General features: G+C 44.0%; 1 protein-coding gene and 1 long non-coding RNA gene across 3 annotated transcripts in view; one reads left to right on the plus strand and one right to left on the minus strand.

Moving 5' to 3' along the window:
• CDH22 (cadherin 22) overlaps nucleotides 1-20,967 on the plus strand; it is a 464,550-nt gene that overhangs the window by 132,471 nt on the left and 311,112 nt on the right. The gene's annotated exons all lie outside the window — the stretch shown is intronic.
• The window catches only part of LOC135057884 (uncharacterized), a 33,493-nt gene continuing 16,171 nt past the window's right edge, over nucleotides 3,646-20,967 (minus strand). Inside the window, exon 2 of the long non-coding RNA XR_010244437.1 lies at nucleotides 3,646-4,042. This is a non-coding gene — a long non-coding RNA (uncharacterized LOC135057884). The remainder of the gene's footprint in view (nucleotides 4,043-20,967) is intronic.

A 20,967-nucleotide genomic window follows, 5' to 3' on the forward strand; every position in this document is an offset into this window, starting at 1 on the left:
CATTGCTCCCTGAGTCTGGCAGTGCTCAAAAACACCGGCTTCCAACGTCTGGCTTCCAGCGGTGTTCAGCCTCCTGATATCATCGGTGCTCCGCCATCAGTTTTCCTGATACCATCGGTGGCCTGTTGTCTATTGTTAAACACCACCGATCTCTAGCATCACCAGTGTCATTTAACTCTCCTCCTGTTACACTGGTTTATCTGCACTTCCCCACAGTTCTTCACCAGGTCCGGTTCCATCCGGCAAACCCGGCAGTCTACGTGTACCATTTACTCCACAGTACATCCGGCCTTTGTATAACACCTGGTCAGTTCCTGCCTTCATTTCACTAATCAGCGGATGGGTGTTGGTAAAAGGACTTTCCATCTCCTAGTCTCCGAAGATTGTCTTGTTGCGGATACCACACCTAAGGACATTCCATCTACTGCTGCATCTTGTGGAACTGTGTACTGCATTTATTCATTTTTATATCTTACTACTGCAACTGCCGATGTACCAACTGAACTGTGCTAAATAAAAACTCATTAATTTTATTCCTGTTGTCGTGGTCACACTTTCGGGCAGTGGTAGTGCAAATCCATCTGCATGTCTAGAAGTCCTATACTGCCGCCCAGGTTTACATGTACTCCAGCCCCTACAACTGAGGCTTCCCCTGGTCAGCACCAGCCCTCAGTTGTGACAGCCACAAGCGAGTCTAGAGAAACGCTGGATCCCCTTCTCTCTCAGCTTTGTCTAGTACATACAAGAGGAGGCCAGCTGCATCCGCTATCTTATACTGGATCTTTCGCAAAGTGCGGTCAGTGGGGTTGTTATGTCTTTTTTCACCCACTATGGAAGTAAGGGCTGCATCTATACCAGGTGCAAACAGTGCAGGAACATCTGGTAACCCTGTATAGGAGCGCAACACTAACTCATCCTCTTTGATAAGAGTTGCTTTAAATGCCAGCTAGGCAAATTTTTGGACCTCAGAATCCTGCTTCAACACCCAATGTGTGGCATATAATTTAGGTGGAGAGTTTTTTCCCCCTTAAGCCACCTTGTCCATTTGAATGTCGCTAAATTCCCCACGCTGGGAAGAATCGGGGGATCTTGTAACTTCCTCAGGCTCCCAATCTACTGAGGAAGACTGGCCATGTTCCCTATGGGAAGTATTTGAATGTCTGATAGGTGACCCTGTGAACTGGGAGCAGATATCTTCATGCTTCCTGCTACGGGCAGATCTATTTTGCCAGCTATGGGCAGGAGTGTCTGCTACGGACAATACCAGGAAAAGGGGGAATTTCACCAGGACAGGTCCCCTTGTGGTAAGACTTACTTTTATCTGTCTATTTAAATTTTTTATTTTTTGCCTGAGGGCTCCCTGACCTAGGGGATGATCCTAAATCCTGCTGAGGAGATTTTCTTACCTCAGAGCCGGAAGAGTCATAAGTAATGATATTTCTGACTGAATTTATTTTTCTGCTTTTTATAGGAATATCCTCTGAGGAGGGAGAGGAGGGGGGAAGGTGATGTTGCCCTTTTATGGGCTTTCTTCCCTGAAACACTGCCAGCCATGGAGGACAATGTCAGAGAATCTGTCGCAGAGACACAGTCTTCCATGCCAGCGGTGACAGAAAAATCTAAAGCAGCAGCTCAGGCGCTCGCTCACATGACCATGCGCGTGCATATGACCCACGGGAGCGCATCGGCTCGCCGCTGGAGGTGTAGGGCAGAGGGAGTGAAAATTAATTTAATCTCCTATCCCTCAGTGTTTTTCGGGAGGCTTGCTGCCTAACCCACCTGCTGTTGCTAGGTGGCAAGCATCCCGAAGAACAAATCACATTGCACATGTTTTACTTGCAAGCCACGATGGTGGTTGCCGTGGGGTGGGGGTAAAGTGTAAAAGTTTGCCTATGCAGATGGAGAAGCATTGGAGAGTCATCAGTGTTCTTTGCTGGTGATGCCTAGCATAGACTACAGTAGGTGCATGAGTGTCACTAATCTTGCACCGACAGAAAAATAAGAATTGTTTAGTGGAAAGAGACTTAAGTAAAGGGCTGAATATAGTAGATTTGTATGGTTGTTCACTGCTTTTCAGAAATCCATTTAGCTTTTTCTCCTTCCAAAAAAGTGAATGTACCTGAGTTCAGGTCTTGCCTGTTGCAAAGATTAAAGATTTTGCTGCTTTTGATTAATGCAGTGGTTAACAAACTTTTTGGAATCACGGTGCCGTAGAGTACCAGAATTTTTTTCACAGCACTCATAGGCCAAAAGTTTGTTGTTGAAAAATATAGAAAGAAATTTTAAAGTAAGTAAATTGTGTTTATACTTCATCCTTAGGGTCAGTTGTGTGATGAGGGACAAGATTTGCTTCTGTTTGTTCACATTTTATGATTGACAGCCACCGGCATTGGTTTTGCCTACTACATTGACCTTAAATAATGTAAACTGGTCCTGCACCACCAACCTAAGGCACCCCTGCAAGTGTCCTGAGGCACCCCAGGGTGCCACGGCACACATTTTGAGAACCACTGGATTAAGGTAATAATAATCTAAACACAAAACTGTCGCAGTTTTCCAAAATGGATGCGTGTTGCCTACCAGATGCCTCCTGCTGCATTACCATATCTGTCCATCACTGTTGCTTCCTAGTAAGCAGCAGGGCTGCACTCTTCAACCATATCTGAATCAGGCCCACTATGTATATTTCCCTTTGTCTATTAAATCTTGATAAATGAAGCACAGATTGATTATCATGGGGAAATTCCAATGACAGTGGTGTTAGTGTGCAACTGGAAAAGTGTAATAATAATTCTAATGTTATTTAAATAGCACTTTGTTCCCATTATCGCTGGGAAGTGCTGTAGATTTGCATTTAAGAACACAAGATACCAAGCTTAACAGAAAAGAGAACTACTGTAAGGATTTAGGTTGTGTTTTTGTAGGCAAAAAAAGTGATATTAATGAAGTGCAGACAAGTAGGTGCACATGGACACACGAACAAACATTGCATGCCTGCACCTTTTGCAATTCATAAATTACCCTTTTTGACCTTTTGCATTTCCCCATGTATGCTTTGCTGTCACATGAATGCAGCCACGGCTTACGGGTGGTCTTCAGGTTGCCGACTGTCGGGATCCCGGCGCACAGTATACGGGCGCCGGCATACCGACAGATATTCTCCCTCGTGGGGGTCCACGACCCACCTGGAGGGAGAATAAATAGCGTGGCGAGCGCAGCAAGCCCGCAAGGGGCTCATTTGCGCTCGCCACGCTGTCGATATGCCGGTGGTCGGCCTCCCGGCACCGGTATGCTGGTCGCCGGGAGCCTGGCCGTCGGCATACCATACTACATCCACGGCTTACAATCGATAGAGCAGAACTCCATGTTGTGCAGAAGGATGCACAGCGTCTATTCAGTGGAGACGGGGACTGGGGGCATGCCCCTCACTGACAACAACGGGGGAGAGGCTATTGGTTGCGGCACTACCACAAAGCCACGCCGCCTTTCCACAAACCCCTTTAGTCCCTCTTCATCTCCTTGAAATGTTGGGAGTTATGCTGTAGTGGTGGGAGTGGTGTCCGTGGTGTCCTTTATGAACAAGAGGACAACCCATTTACCATATAGAAATGTAGTGTACATTATTATGTAGCACTGCTCTGGAGATACAATACACAGATGCAGGTTTATTCATGCTGTAGATATTTACATTGCTATCCCGTAGCAGGAGACAGCTTGACTCCCTGTTAATTGATTGCCTGTATAGCACTTCTGCCACTGTACCCTTCTCACTCTCCCAGTCTTCTGTTCACTTCACTTCTGTACAAAGGTTTCTATTATTTTCTTCTGGGCTGCGAGAGTGGATGGAACTTGTCATTGGCTGAAAATTTAATGTATTTTTTTTTTTTTATTCTCTGGCAGCATCTTGGCTGAATTGTCAGAAGCGAAATGCTGAACATTGTTTTCAGATAATGCATGTAATTGTTGATAGCAATCAGCCTGTTAGCTTGTCATTCCTGTGGGGAACACATCACATTGGCATCTGCAGCCTATTTCCTTCCCCCTGTAAGAAAGTTGGTAAAGACATTTTTAATAAAAAAATATTCATATAACACAAGAACAATATAGAGTAATCTGTTGTTTTGAAAGAAATGCATCATATCTGTTTAATTCACTAGAGTGGAGGGGGTGTCATACCTGGTAACCAGAGCCGACGCAAGTCGCTCAGCAAAGGGATGCAGTGCAGGGAGGCGCCAGGGGTTGGAGAGGTGCTCTCCCTGCACTGCATCCCTGTACCGAGCTGATGTCCCCCTGCTGCTGCCGGCTGCTGCTGCGCCTGTTACACTCTATGACAGGCAGCGGTGCCGGCAGCATGAAGCCTCCTCTCCCCTCACCTGTGTCAGTGCAGTGTGCTGATGTAAAAGGGGGCGGAGCTACATGGGACCAGGCTGAACAGGAGGATGAGCTGGTCCAGCTCCGACCTGCCAGACTTCCTTAGGTAAGTGGATGGAAAGAGAGTGAGTGAGTGAAAGTATGTGTGTATGTGTAATATAGGTGTGACTGTGTATGTGTGTAATGTATGTACAGTATGTATGTGTGTGTGTATCTGTGTGTGTGTGACTGTGCAGCATAATGTGTAAGCGTTAATGCTACAGGGGGCTTTGCGCGTGTAAGCGTCATTGCTACAGGGGGCGTTACGTGTGTAAGCGTCACTGATACAGGGGGTGTTACATGTGTAAGCATCACTGGTACAGAGGGCTTTACTTATGTAAGCGTCACTGTTACAGAGGGCGTTACTTGTGTAAGTGTCACTGCTACAGGGGGAGTTGTGTGTAAGCATCACTGGTACAGAGGGCGTTACGTGTGTAAGCGTCACTGCTACAGGGGGGTGTTGTGTGTGTAAGCGTCACTGGTAAAGGGGGCGTTGCTTATATAAGCGTCACCGGTAAAGGGGGCGTTGCGTGTGTAAGCGTCACCACTACAGGGGGCATTACAGGTGTATGCTGCGTTACGTGTGTAAGCGGCACTAATACGGGGGACGTTGCGTGTGTAAGCATTACTGGTACTGGGGCGTTACGTGTGTAAGCATCACTACTATAGGGGGCATTATGTGTGTAAGCGTCACTCGTACAGGGTGGTGTTATGTGTGTAAGCGTCACTGGTACAGGGGAGCGTTGCTTGTATAAGCATCACTGGTGCAGGGGGTGTTACATGTGAAATGGGGGGCGAACACCCCCCTAACATAGTCATAGCCATGCCCACTTTGCTGCTCTCCACACTATCCAGTGGGTAGGCAGCCCAGTATGTATGTATGTATGTATGTATGAGTGTAGCGCACACGCAAGCTAGGTGTAGCGAGGCTGGTGCAATCATTCCCAGCTGGGTACCAGTGCTCTGGTGCAGGCAGGTCATGCGTATGACCCCTGTTTCTCCGGCCTAGGTGGGTAGCAGCTAGAGCGGGTGTGGACGGCCCGCAGCTGACATTCAAGGGCACGGGGCGGTAGTCAGTGACTGAGTAGCAGTGGCGGTGAGGCGGGATGGACACGGTCTCTGACGCGGCAACTCCCTTCCTATCAGTTTTGTGTCCAGTTACTGAGGCTGCTGCGGAGTGTCACAGCGTAAGGAATATTACAGGGTGATATTATAGAGCTGTCGTGGTGTGTGCATCAGACAGAGTCTGATTACATTGCAGAGGGCACTGGGCTGGGAAAACGTGGTGCATTAGGCAATATGCGAAAGTATACAGTAATTAACCACTTAAGGTGAGATGTGTCAAACCTTGGATCCCATCTCCCCCCCCCAACCACACATACTCTCTTTCTCTTCTGATCTCTATTGAACAGTTAGGACGGGAAGTGGGAAGAGTAATGAGTAGAGGGGGAGGGGTCAGGAAAAATTAATAAACCGCCCCCCCTAAAAGAAAAGTCTAGATCTGCCCCTGACTGCAGCAGTGACATCTTGAATGTTAATACAAATGGAACACCAAATGTGTGCACCAATGTCCACACCTAGTGCGTGAACAAGTGTGCACACTCCCCAGCGCTGATATAGATCAAGAAATGGAAGTTAAATGATGGTGCAGGCTGCTGCCCCAATTATAAGGATAATTGTATTCCTTATATTAAACAGACACCAATTAATCTGCATAGGAGAAACCCCCTTGCAAATAAAGAGGGGCGCTGACTGCACCAATCAATGGAGACCACACAATTATATCAATCATAAAATTACATAGAATTTATTTTAAAAAAACTTAATTTTCTCATATATGTGCTGCAGCACACACAAATATATACAATCAAACAACCATGATTAATTATGCATCAAACCATATAATTCTCAGGTTAAAACACCATGGCTACTATAACAGCAGCAATCAATCAATTGACATTCAATTAGTAGATGTTTCAATTAATGTCCACTGAGTCGTGAAATGTGAGGTATGGGCTGATCTTCAAACACTATGTGTTCAAGTGTTCCCAAAAGAAGCATAGAATTGTGTGTACACACTGATTAATATATTGAATTATAGCTATAATTGTTATATCACCTCCAACTGGTTTCAAACTGTATGTTGATCCATGATTCTACTCCCTCTGCTGGTACTCAGGTCTTAGGTCCTCTGCTTTTCTCAATCTATACCTCCTCTCTTGGTAAACTAATCAGCTCCTTTGGATTTCAGTATCATTTGTATGCTGATGATACTCAAATCTACCTATCCTCCCCAGATTTGTCACCACCAGTATTGGCTCGTGTCACTGGATGCCTGTCTGCCATTTCATCTTGGATGTCATCTCGCCACCTCAAACTCAACATTTCCAAAACCGAATTAATTATTTTCCCACCAGCTAAGAGTAGTTACCAACCTGATATCTCTATAACTGTTGACAATGCAACTATCCACCCCACCCCACAAGCTCGTTGCCTAGGTGTCACCCTTGACTCTGAACTGTCCTTTGTTCCACACATTCAATCTGTCTCTAAATCATGTTACATGCACCTTAAAAACATATCCAAAATACGCCCTTATCTTACACAAGACACTGCAAAAACTCTAATCCATGCACTCATCATCTCCCGCATTGATTATTGTAATAGTCTCCTTACTGGTCTTCCCAAACATAGGCTATCACCACTTCAATCCATTTTAAATGCAGCTGCGAGGCTAATCTTCCTCGCCAGACGTTCTTCATCTGCTGATCCGCTCTGTCAGTCCCTCCATTGGTTACCGGTATTCTACCGTGTCAAATATAAAATACTTTTACTTACATACAAGGCTATTAACCAAACTGCACCATCATACATCTCCTCACTCATCTCAAAATATCTCCCTACCAGACCTCTCCGCTCTGCACAAGATCTGCGTCTCTCATCCACATGTATTACCTGTTCCCACTCAAAATTACAGGACTTTACCCGGGCTTCACCTACTCTGTGGAATGCACTCCCACGCACAATAAGACTCTCCTCTAGTCTCCAAACCTTTAAACGTTCTCTGAAAACTCATCTCTTCAGACAAGCCTACCAAATTTCAGACCCACACACATAACCTTCACAGCTTCCCTATCAAGTTACATCCCCTCTGTACAGTCCACATAAACTCACATTTTGTCTTCCAACATTGCTGGGTGATCATATCATATAAGAACCTAGCAACCTGGGGAACCATTATGTGACAGGTAGCATCTATCCTTGTGTATCAATGCCTATTTCCCTATAGATTGTAAGCTTGCGAGCAGGGACTTCCTACCTCTGTCTGTCTGTCTGTCTGTCTTTGCCCAGTTTTGTTCTATAATTGTTGTTCTAATTGTAAAGCGCAACGGAATATGCTGCGCTATATAAGAAACTGCTAATAAATAAATAATAATAATAATACTCATTCCATTCAATTGCAGACTGGCTGGAGTGAATCTTTTTGCAGACAGCTACAGTGCTCCGGCTCCCTCTGCTGGTGGTTAGCCGTAATAGCAGGTACACTGGTAATTTTGCCGTGGATCTTAAGCTGGATTCCAAATGATGAATGGAGGTGATACAACCTGACACAGTCCACTCGAAAACGCGTTTCTCCGCCTTCTAGCTCCTCAGCGGCTTCCTCAGTTCCTCATTTGGAATCCAGCTTAAGATCCACGGCAAAATTACCAGTGTACCTGCTATCCCGAGCGCCGGTCACATGACCGGATCCCGATTTAACACCATGTAGCCTAATCTCAGGGTTTATATATATATATATATATATATATATATATATATATATATATATATTAGATAAATACATATTTAGGCCAATTAAAAATACAATATTTAAAATTTAAAACAACATATAAACAATAAAGTACATATCTTATTTCATACTCATATGTTTCAAAAGAACTTTGCTACACAGATAGGTCTCATAAGAACAGAACATAGAGTATATGAAAAAAAATACTAAAAGTTATTATTTATATCCTTAGCATAGAAAATAGAATACTAACAGGGTTGATGCATGGTAAGCTTTGTTACCACACAGTTTATTTACCATGAGATAAAGAGGGAAAAAAAAAAACATTTTTGCTATGAATTTATGTGCCTGGAGAGACCCATGCTGTATTTTGGAAGTGTGGTTTAAGTACCTGGAGAATGCAAAAGTGCCATTCTAATACTCTTCGTGGTGGCAACTTGAGTAAAACCCACAGCAGGACCGCCCGCCTGTGTCAGATTAGTGTATCTGAGTGTAGGCTGGGGCACTGTGTTGTGACACTCCCCCCTATGTTTCATTATTTAATGAACTATTGAATAAAGCACTGTATTTGCTAAACATATTTAAAATATATATATATATATATCAACGAGCTATAGCTATTTAAAACTTGCTGCATATGATAAATGGTGCTCCAGCCAATCGGCTTCCATCTGTCATTTTTCAAACTCAAGACAGTTAGGAGCTGATTGGCAAAAGCACAATTTATCATATGCAACCAGTTTTAAATAGCTAAAAGTCGTTGCTAAATGGAGCGCTGTGGCCTGTTAATGTGGTCAGGTCAGCAGTTGACACACAGATGTGTTGACAATAGTCATGTGCCCTCTGCATATCTTCTACTCTGTGTGGTCTGTATAATTCACTGATAGTATTCACTGTATACAAAATGTATAACATCTAAGGAGGAAATATACTAAGCGGCGGGTTTGAAAAATGACAGGAGCTGATTGGCTGGCGCTCCATTTATCACATGCAACAAGTTTTAAATAGTTAAACTCTTTGATAAATGGGCACCTAAATATATACCAGCCATCATATGTGGGATTAGTGATCCCTTAAGTAGGAGAGATAAGGATGCCCCTATCTATTCTGTAAAGATAATGGAAAACTTATTGTTTTGTGGGTGGTGCACCGGCAGAATAGTCTATGCATTAGTTTGTAGTTAACAACTTTGCAATAATAATGACTTATGATTTTTTTTTTCAAATGTAGTTATTAAGAAGGAGCACACAATATAGGTATAAGTCATATGTCATAATACACATAAGAACAACAACCACTGTAAGGTACAGAAACCACAAAAAGAAGTATGAGACAGAAATTTGAAATACCATAAACAGAATATGCGAATAGTTAACCACAAAGTTAAACTACTAAAGCATAATATTAGCCTGATAATTTAAAACGGTGGTGAGTCAAGGGTGAGAGATTCTGCATAAGACCACGTTGTTAGTTGAACTACCTCACGTCCATATTCCTTGGTGGTGGTGGGCAGCGTGAGCAAGTAGGGTAACCAAATGATGATTTATAATTTTAATGATAATTTGTATGTTTTCTTTGCATTCAACAAAACACAAGAAAACAAGCAGCTTTGTACTTTTCCCTACATCTTATATGCTACCATTGAGATCAAGCTTTGAGTTATATCAGAATGTTTTACAAGTGTCTGAGGTAGCACACTACAATACTTGAGGTCCTTTGTATTTTGTCTTTTGACCCAATGTCTTTTGTATGCCACAAGAGGTATTGCCCACGCATAGTATTCAGAAAAGTCAAGTTGTACCACATTTCAAAAGGACAATCCAACAGGGTAATGTAATAGGGTGTGAGAATCAGAAAGTGAGAGATTTTGTGGCCCACCGGGGATTTCCCCAGTGGGCCAGTTCTCGTCTGGGTTGTCAGCTCCACCTATATTTGCGAGCTAGCTGGAGAACTCATGCATGCGCATATTGGCAGAAACTGGCTTTACTATTTCAGGCCAGTATCACACAGCAGAGCCTGCAAAATGTTAGTGATAAATTGCGACATTATAGGGATTTGTTTTATTACCAGAGATACATTAAAAAAATGATGTGTGTTACTGTACCACCAATTAATAATAAATACAATAGGCCCCTAAATCAAACCTACCATTAATTCAGATCTGGTTGTTTCCATCCCCTTCTTTAGACGTGTTCATTTGTTGCTAAGTTTCTGGTTCTGACGTTGTAGTTTTTGTATTCATATAATCTAACTATGCCAACATCAGCCACAGCAATCAGCAGCTGTGTGCACACGATGCCTTTTATTCACAACCTCCAGTTCTAATCTCAATGGAAGAGAGAATAACCCCATAAATATATCCTAATAATTAACACTTGCCCAAACGAAATGACTGACATCCCCTTGTTATTGCCAAGGAAGGAATACTCTTCAAATTCAAGAGCTGAACACAAGCCTATACAGTAGTAGAAGAATGAAAGATATTAGTCCTTTAAAGCAGTACTACCATCAAAATGATGTGGAAATTCTTGATAAGCATTGATTGATTTCACAATACTGCACACTGTTGCTAGTTTGTTTATTTTTAAAGGTGTGTACACACGGTGAGATCCTGGCTATGCCCGATTTTGATTATGCGATTTCCCTTGAATTCCCCCAGAGCTCAGAAGCACCGATTTTGACTATCTGTACTTTCGATTTTGACTATGTACGATTTTGACTAAGTGCCAATTTTGACTATACTTTGTACTAGATCATGAGTCTTCAACCTGCGGCCCTGCAGATGTTGTGGTACTACACATCCCAGCATGCCCTGCCACAGTTTTGCTCTTAAGGCATGCTAAAACTGAGGCAGAGCATGCTGGTATGTGTAGTTCCACAGCACCTAGAGGGCCACAGGTTGAAGACCCATGTACTAGATAGTACACTAGATAGTCAAGATTGACTTGCCTGCACAGTCTATCTAGGCTTGCGATACTGGCCATCGGGATCGAATCGGTATCGCAAACGGTATAACACCTTCCGATTTGCACTAACTTTCCTTCCGATTTTGATTATATAGTCAAAATCGAAAGGATTTATCTCACCGTGTGTACACACCTTTAGTCTGAGAACAGTGAGATTAAGCCTGGCGATCAAACCGTGTACCGAATGTTGTGATTCATTTGCAACTACAGTATGTGTGGCTAATTGTAGAGATCAACTAAACTATAGGGCCCATTTATCAACAAGTTGTAGGGGTCTATGTACTGAGCCTTGGATAAAGACAAAGTGGACAGAGATAAAGTATCAAACAACCAGCTCCTAACTGTCATAGACTTTTTACTAAAGAGTTTTGACTATATAGTAATACAAAGAAGATATATATTATTTGTATTTTTCATATATTTGATATAGTCGAAACTCTGGTGTACATCAGAGTATGACTGGAAAGGCTCTGTCTCACCTCATCGCACATCACTGCCAACACCTGCAGCTATTGATTTCAACAGTTGCAGCTGTCGTTGCCTATTCACTACAGCAGGGACAGCACTGTCCCTGGCTGTGGCAGCTGCTGACTCCGGGCTGCATAGGAGACCTTGCAATATTAGCGAGATCTCATGCATGCCCAGTGAACAGGTCGGGGGTGGGACACAGTGCATCAACACTAGGCTGATGCTTTGTGGGCACTGACAGGCATCACCGGAGGGGAGAGTTTTCACTCCCCCTATCTGGCAGCCGAGATGTTAATACATCTCGGCACTAGTGCTTCCCGCTTCGCCTCGGCAAAGAGGCGGAGAGTGAAGAGCCATACCGGCACAATATTTGCCAGTATCAAACATGTACTCCATAGTCTGTAACATGGTAGTTAGGAGCTGATTGGCTGGTACTGGTATCTCCGTCCAGTTTATCTCTCCCCAAGGCTTAGTACATAGTCCCCCTAGCCATTTAAAACTCGTTGCATATGATAAATGGTGCTCCATCCAATCACACGCCCAACTGTAATTTTTCAACAGGGCTGTTTCTAGCCAATTTGGCTCCCAGTACGAGATTTGAAAATGCGCCCCCAACATTCCCCCGCCACACACACACACACACACACACACACACACACACACACACACACACACACACACACACACACACACACACACACACACTAGCCACCAGAATGAATCCCAGCAGCTTCCATGCTTAATTGAATCTGCTCATATGTAGCCTTTAGGGTGTGCCAAATGAGCCATAACTAGTTTATTATGTGAATGTTAGCGACATGTGACCCTGTGTGACTTTAACCATACTCTGCGTTAGATTAGACCTCAAACAGTCCTGCCACATGCAGGAAAGCCTGCATTCCCCTCCACACTGTCTCTAACAAATATTAGATGAATCATTTGAGAATATTGTACAATATACTGTCTGCAATATATCTCTTTAAGATATGCTATGGAGGAAAAGCTCCATGAAGATGCTGTCTGTTCCAAGAAAACTGTATCTTGCTGTATCCACTGAGAGAGTAGATGCTGGTCCATGACGGAGAAGAAAGCTGGATTAATCTAGAGTGGGACTGGTAATGGGGTTGGGGAAAACAAAGTGAAGCTGCATATGTTTCAGTCCCAAACTCAAAATGAGAAAACTATAGCAGGGTAGTATCTGGCCTCAAGGGTTCTGTGGAGAGAGCAAATCTAGAGTTCAGTGTTGAGATATAGGGGTATATTCAATTGATGTTGAATCCTTTCCAACGGAAAGGATCCGACATCTCAGTATTTAATGAGCGGCCAAATCCGACAGGTTTGGGCCGTTCCCGACAATGCCAATCCAACTTTTTTAAAGTAGGATTGACATTGTCGGAAACGGAATTAAAACCTGTTGGATTTGTCCGCTTTTCCGACAAAACACGTGGCTCTGCGGCTATTCCGCAGATCCACGTGTTTTCCAGCAAGTCGGATTTGCCGACTTGTCGGAAAAACGGCAGGGGGATTGAATAGGTCGGAACAGTTTCCGACCTCAAAAAGTCGGAAACTGCCGTCTTTCCGACAAGACTGCAGTTCGGACTACAATTGAATACCCCCCACAGAGGGATATGTATCAAAGCTTGGAGAGAAATAAAGTGGATAAAGGCTAAAGTGCCAACCAACCTGCCTGTAAAATGGCAGGAGCTGATTGGTTGATACTTGTATCTCTCTCCAAGCCTTGATGTATCTACCCCATAATTTGAAGCTCTGATTCTATGGTGACTGAAATGCCAAAGCACACATAAAGCCAAATGAGTGGCAGTGAAATGTATTATTCTGTTAGGAACAACCCCCCCCCCCCCCCTTCTTGAAGGACCCACATATGCACATGGTCTACTACCCAACAAAATTAATTTACAACTCATGCATCTGCCACAACATTAACCGGGAGGGCGTGAAACGAATATAATGGCATGATATTCATTTGGGAATTCAATTTGGGAAATGAGGAATGACTTTCAGCTCTGACAATCCAGTTTTTAAATAGAAATTAGAAATTCACCCCATAAAGAGAATCATATCTCATTATGAGATAAAGGTATAAGAGTTCATGATTGTGTTATCAAAATTGGAAGTTGTCTGAAATCTGATTCCCCCCCCCCCAATATTTCATTATTTTTTTTGAGTATATGCAAAAACATAATTGTGGGGTACAGAAAAAAAGAAAGTGATAACAAGGGTAAAAAAAAGTTAGGGTAGGGAAGACAGGGCATCAACAGGCATCAAATAAAGTATAACTAATTCAAACATCAGGATTGATAGTCAGAAGTTTATTCAGATTAAAAGGGGGAGAAGGACTCTGCAAGAACAGAGTTAGCATAGGAGCACTCTTACCTTTTGTGACATATAAGTACTATGGAAATAATGAACTGAAATTTTTGGGCAAAGCTGATTAGGTAACCAGAGAAGGTCAGATAAGGGAAAACCGTGAAGGAGGGCACACTCCAGATCTACCCATGGTTTACAGTGGGGAGGGAGGGACCAGTCACTAAATTGAGAGTAAGGCCATCTCATGGTACCTAGTAAGGTCAGGAAGAGTGAGATCCCCCTGCTTTTTAGAATGGATCATATGGCTATAAGCCATTCTAGGAGCCTTACGTTTCATCAAAGCCAATAATTTGTGAGGCAATACATAGGGAATAGCACAAAATTAATACATCAGCTTTGGCAACAAACGGCCTAACCAAGAGACCTTGTGATGCATCCATATACTGGTTAAAGACTTCAGTTGAGCCAACAGAGGGACATGATTAACATTATGAACAGCTTGGCTATGTGGAGATATATGAACGCCCAGGTATGATAAGGAAGACACCTTCAAGGTGAAAGGAAAATGATTCTTCAAAGATTGGAGAACCAGGCCAGAGAGATTAAAAGGGAGAGCTTCAGTTTTGGTAGTGTTAAGTTTATAGTATAAGGCAGCACTGTAACTGTCCAAAATATGGTGAAGAGAAATTAACAAGGTCTCTGGGCTAGTTAGAAATAATAAAACATAATTTGCAAAAAGGAGTTTGTGTGAGGTGTAATAAATTGAAAGCACTCGAAACAGAGAGGAAAAATTGATTGTTTGAGCTAGGGTTTCAATAGGTAACACAAAAATTAACAGGGATAGGGGGCATCCCTGTCTAGTACCATTAGATTTTGGGAGAGGATAAGAAGAAAGGGAACCATTATTAAATATGCATTCTTAGGGGCTAACATACAGGGCAGAAATAGAGTAAAGAATGTCCTCCTGGAATCCAAATTTGGAAAGTACCTGATGCATATAACCCCATTGTAGCCTGAATAATTTTTTTTCAGCATCATGATAGAGGAGTAAGAATTCTGACTGGGTGTTCAACACCCACTCAACTAGATCTATAATCCTAGGAGTGTTGTCAGGAGCCTGGCGTTCAAGAACAAAGCCCATCTGGTCTGGATATATCAAATGAGGAAGCAAGTTGTTAAGACGTTTGGCTATCAGCTTAGCATAAATGTTTACATTCGTATTAAGGATTGCCATTGGCCTACAATTCTTGCTTGCAGTCAGATTTGTCTTTACCCGGCCTTGGATTAGTCACCATTTGGGCCTCCACCATTTCCACTGGATAGGAATCTGAGCTAGAAGCCTCAGTATAAAGCCATCACAGAATGCAGAATAAAAAGAATTGAAGTGTTTGAAGTTGCCGTGTAGCACCAGGAAATCCTGTTCATCAATGGTTATCACCATGGCATGCTAGCTCAGGTTGCTGATGTTGTCCATTGCTTTGCAGCCATAGACATTTTCCTACCAGCATGGGAATTACTCTATTAAGCCTATCTGCAAGTATTTTAGTGGATATTTTAATTATTCATAATGGCCTGGCCAGGGCCAGTGCAAGATCTCTCTGCACCCTAGGCAAAGCTTCAGCTTAGTGCCCCCTAACCTGCAAAAAAAATCCCTCCCTCTGGGTTGGGTGAATTGCATCATTATACATATACAGAGAAATGGGGCAACACTCAAGGACTTTTTAATAGATAAAGTATATATGCAAAATTTGGTGACTATGCTCACAATATGCTTTCACTTTTAAAAGTCCTTAAGTGCCATCTATTCATTGTGCGGGATTCAAATGTTTTATTACCCCTGATCTCCAGTCTAAAGTGACAGGAGATCGCCGGGCGATATTCTAATGACCCCCGTCATCGCGCTGATCGTGTCCATATGAAACAGGTTTAGCCACGTAAAGCAGCTAAACCCGACTAAAGACATGGGCGTGATCGTGAAAAGTCCCATTTGAGCATCCAAACGGGTCACTTTTCGCGCATTTCAGCTCACCACCCCTGGGGGTGGTGAGCTAAAATGCTGATATCGTACCCATCGGCAGCAACATTTGAATACTGCCGGCGGGCGCGATGGGAGCGGGAGGGGGGACAGAAGATTTGAATCCCGCCCTTAATGTATACACGCTAGCCAGCATATTAGGAATCATATAGGACACCAATGCCAATGTCACTTTTTATATATACTGTACATGGGGTCTGCTGGGGATATTTAATTGGGGTTGGCTATGGGATGCAACATTACAGTGACGCAGCAGGTGCAGACTTGTAGACAGGTGCTGCTTGCTGCTGGACAGCCGAGATCCAGAGGCCTAGAGGAGGTGCATCAGGGCTATGAGGAGTGGTCATGGGGATGCCCTTAGTTACGGTCGCCTCCTATGTGGCTTCACATGATTTGATGTTACACGTCAGCATGGAGGAAGCACTGAGTCACTATGTGGTACAGCCTTATAGCGGCAGTGCAATAGGGTTCCTACTAATTTTGGTGATGATCGTCGGATCCCTGCACAGTAGATATGGTGAATTGCTCAGGTGTTTTACGATCTACCTCTGCTACTGGCAGCGGGTTGGATTCGAATGTAGTACTGCCAAGCACTGCTTAATGAATTGAGCCCTAAATCTTGACAAAATTTTGTCAGGGTCATATGTAATTCAATTGTTTGCCCCCCTTCCCTCCCCCCAACTGAGAGCATGTTGTTGTGAGTATGCTTGGCTCTAAGCCTAGACACCCGCATCCCTAGTACACTTGTCCCTGTACTCAAAAAACTTTTGCTGAAGCCATCTCATGGTTTTGGCAACTCTGGCTGAGATAATCTGATTAAATTAACCCCTGAGAGATAAAAACCTTCTGAAGGTTGAACATCTGGGAAATCTTTGATATTCGTGTGTGAGAATTTGTGTGTGAGAATGTGATATTTGTGTATGAGAATGTGCATCTGCAATTCCAACTCTGCTATTCAATCAAATTCTTGTTGAACAAATGAACACGTTTAAGAAAGGGAACGCTTTTAGTATTGTATGAATCATTAGAATAATCTCGGTATTGATTACAAATTGGACCTGTGAGGCTGATTAAGAGGAGGACACTAATGGCACGCCGCTGCGTTTTTGCAGGGGGGGCTGTGGTAAAATACACAAAATCCGCAGGGGTCATCTTGTGTTAAAAGAAGCATGCTGTGGTCACACCCCCTCCAGGGAGGGGGGGGGGGGGGGGGCAGGGAGTTGTTGTTGTATCGGGGCCTATGATTTCTCTTGACAGCCCTGCAGGTGGCCATTGGACATCTTAGTAGTCCTCAGGTGGTCCAGGGAAAACAGGACAACACCCCTCTCACCCCCATCTTCTGGAATGGCCTGTCTCCCCAAACTGCAAGCAGCATGTCAATCATGCTGCCGCTTTCTGGGCACTACGACCGACGTTGTAAGACCAGATCTGCAGTGCAGCTCATATCAAAAAACTTTCAGAGATTTGCCTGAACATTGATGTTCCATAAATTTCTGAATCAGGCCCTGTGTTGTATTTGCTTTTAACTCTTTACTGTAACAGTCTTTCTTTCGTACATTGTACTGACTATAAAATAAGAACATACTCCTGAAAGAGATTCCCACAAGCTACCCTGGTATAAAGACATGATAGAGCTCCCCCATCCTGATGTCTGGGGCCGCATTAGATCCAATTGTGTTGCTTCTTCCGCTTGCAGTCACATCCATAAAAATCTCATCATGGTGTTCATCTGATGGTACTTAGGGCCTAATTCAGAGTTATAACATGTGCAGAGAGAGTTAGATTTGGGTGGGGTGTGTTAAAACTAAAATCTAAACTGCAGTGTAAAAATAAAGCGGACAGTATTTACCCTGCACAGAAACAATATGACCCACCCAAATCAAACTCTCTCTACAAATATCTGCCACACCTGCAGTGCACATTGGGGATAATTCCAAGTTGATCGCAGCAGGAAATTTTTTAGCAATTGGGCAAAACCATGTGCACTGCAGGGGAGGCAGATATAACATGTGCAGAGAGAGTTAGATTTGGGTGTGGTGTGTTCAATCTGCAATCTAATTTGCAGTGTAAAAATAAAGCAGCCAGTATTTACCCTGCACAGAAACAATATAACCCACCCAAATCTAACTCTCTCTGCACATGTTATATCTGCCACACCTGCAGTGCACATGGTTTTGCCCAATTGCTAACTTTCTTGCTGCTGCGATCAACTCAGAATTACCCCCATAGTTTTGCCCAACTGCTAACAAATTTGCTGCTGCGATCAACTCTGAATTACCCCCTTAGTCCCTAGTTAGCATCAGAAAATGTATCCGGAGGTGTTTCTTTTATGTTGGCATGATTGTGGATGTCATCCTGCTTCAAAACCTTATGGGACTTCCCTACAATAGACCCTCTCAGATTCATGAGGCTCGCGCTTCTTCCTACTGTCTTCTCCCTCAGCCACTCCATGACATCCTCAAACATATTCAACATTTGATTTGCATAGTCTCAGCGCCACACACTGTTAAATCCGTTCCTCCTGCAAAGAGTCAAATCTCCCCTCCCTTAACTCTATCTTGAAGAAGTTGTTATTTTCAATAGAATGTATTATATCTCCTGTATTATTTCTACTACACCACATAAATCTTCTGCAATCTGGACTCTCTGGATGGATAATTACGGAGCTTCGTCTCCATTTTCCCATGGCCTCTGAGTTGGCCTAGACGATTGATGCCCACTAGTTGGAGTCCAGTCCCCCTCCCTTTGCTTATTGTATTGATTTCCCTTGTAAATGTTACCATGTTTTCATCTTGTACTTTGCTATGCTTACACCCACCCCCCTCCCCCGCATACGAACACACGTCTTCATTTCTGTATCTCCTTCGCACAGTTTACCTTTTTCTTTGAATTTTTTTTATTTTATTTTTTTTTAGAAAACTTTCAGTTTTCAAACAGCAACAAAACACCCAGATTAGACAAACCACATTTACATAGTTTTTGGCAATTGCATTTTTTCATCTCCATCATTGATAACAGTGCTTGTCCAAATGTTGACAGCCACCCTCTGACTAGGAGTAACATCACAACTTCTGTCAACAAATGAAACATACGGATTTGTAAAAGATATTGGATGCTTTTTTATATTGTATAGCTTTGTTTATGTCCGTTTAATGGAACAATAAATAGTAATGTTAGCTATATGAGAACATCAGTAAAATATACCAGTCTGTGATTTCCCATAGTTGATATTGGGCCAGATTCAGACCTGATCGCTACTGTGTGTTTTCGCATAGCGGCAATTATCGAACTACTGCGCATGTGTAGGCAATGCGCATGCGCGACGGACAGCAGCGATGATGCTGGGTGAAAATGTCATTCGCACAACGTACGCAAGGTGATTGACAGGAAGAGGCCGTTTGTGGGTGTTAACTGACCATTTACTGGATGCGTCCGGAAGAAAAAAGCAGGCGTTCCCAAGTGTTTTCAGGGAGGGTGTGTGACGTCGGCTCCGGCCCCGATCAGCCTGATTTTTTTCGCACTGGAGAAGTAAGTATTGAGCTACGCACAGACTGCACAGAATGGGAAAAACATTAGATGGTGAGTGTGATGCCAACAGTTTTGCAGCTGTCCGCTGACGGGTTCACTATGGTATGCCAGCGGTCGGGCTCCCGGCGACCAGCATACCGGCGCCGGGAGCCCGACCGCTGGCTTACCGACAGTGTGGCGAGCGCAAATGAGCCCCTTGCGGGCTTGCTACGCTCGCCACGCTACGGGCACGGAGCGCGCTACGCGCGCCACGCTATTTTATTCTCCCTCCAGGGGGGTCGTGGACCCCCACGAGGGAGAATAAGTGTCAGTATGCCGGCTGTCGGGATTCCGGCGCCGGTGTAATGTGCACCGGGATCCCGTCAGTCGGCATACTGAAGACCACCCCCGCTGACTGAGGGGAATTTTCACACAGTGTGCACATGCATTCGCACACTTGTACGACGTGAATTTTTACTCCCACTGGGCGGCGACTATCTGATCGCAGGACAGTGTAGTTTGCAGCACAGTGATCAGGTCTGAATTAGGCCCAAAATCCAGTGGTGGTTGTTGTCTGTGTATCACAGTTTTGTAGTAGGAAGGTTGTCCAGTAACGATTGCAGTATGAATATCACCCTTCATGAAGCCGTGTTCTCATCTATATGCAGTGGTCTTCTTCAACAAGGATTAATTTGATTAATGCTTAAGGTAGACTGTTTCAAAATGCACATACGAGTAGGCTTGCGTACATATATTTATCAACCTAGAGGAAAAGACTTACCGTATATACTCGAGTATAAGCCGACTTTTTCAGCACTTTTTTTTGTGCTGAAAAAGCCCCCTCGGCTTATACTCGAGTCAGTGTTTAGGAGGGACACGGAGGGCACAGCGCGCGGCTCTCCTGTGTCCCTCCTGCGTCTCCGGCGGCAGCAGCGGATCTGTTAAATGAAGTGCCCGTTCGTGAACTCTGATTGGCTCACGAACCGGCACTTCGTTTAACACACACACGCCCCTGCCGCCGGAGACACAGAAGGGACACAAGAGAGCCGCGCGCTGTGCCCTCCGTGTCCCTCCTTCAGAAGACAGCGCGGGAGCGACGGAGGGTAAGTAACTGGCACTGGGGGAGCATATTTGGCACTTGGGGGGGGGGCATATGTGGCACTGAGGGGGCATATCTGGCACTATGAGTGCATATCTGGCACACCTGGCACTGTGGGGTATATCTGGCAGCATGATGGCATATCTGGCACATCTGGCACTGTGAGGCATATCTGGCAGCATAAGGGCATATCTGGCACTGTGGGGGCATATCTGGCAGTATGAGGGCATATCTGGCACTGTGGGGGCATATCTGGCAGTATGAGGGCATATCTGGCACATCTGGCACTGTGGGGCATATCTGGCACTATGAGGTCTGTGTACGGCTAGAGCTGCATTTCCCATCCTAGGCTTATACTCGAGTC

This window comes from Pseudophryne corroboree, chromosome 3 (assembly GCF_028390025.1).
Source record: "Pseudophryne corroboree isolate aPseCor3 chromosome 3, aPseCor3.hap2, whole genome shotgun sequence".
In the NCBI taxonomy this organism is placed as follows: Eukaryota; Metazoa; Chordata; class Amphibia; order Anura; family Myobatrachidae; genus Pseudophryne; species Pseudophryne corroboree.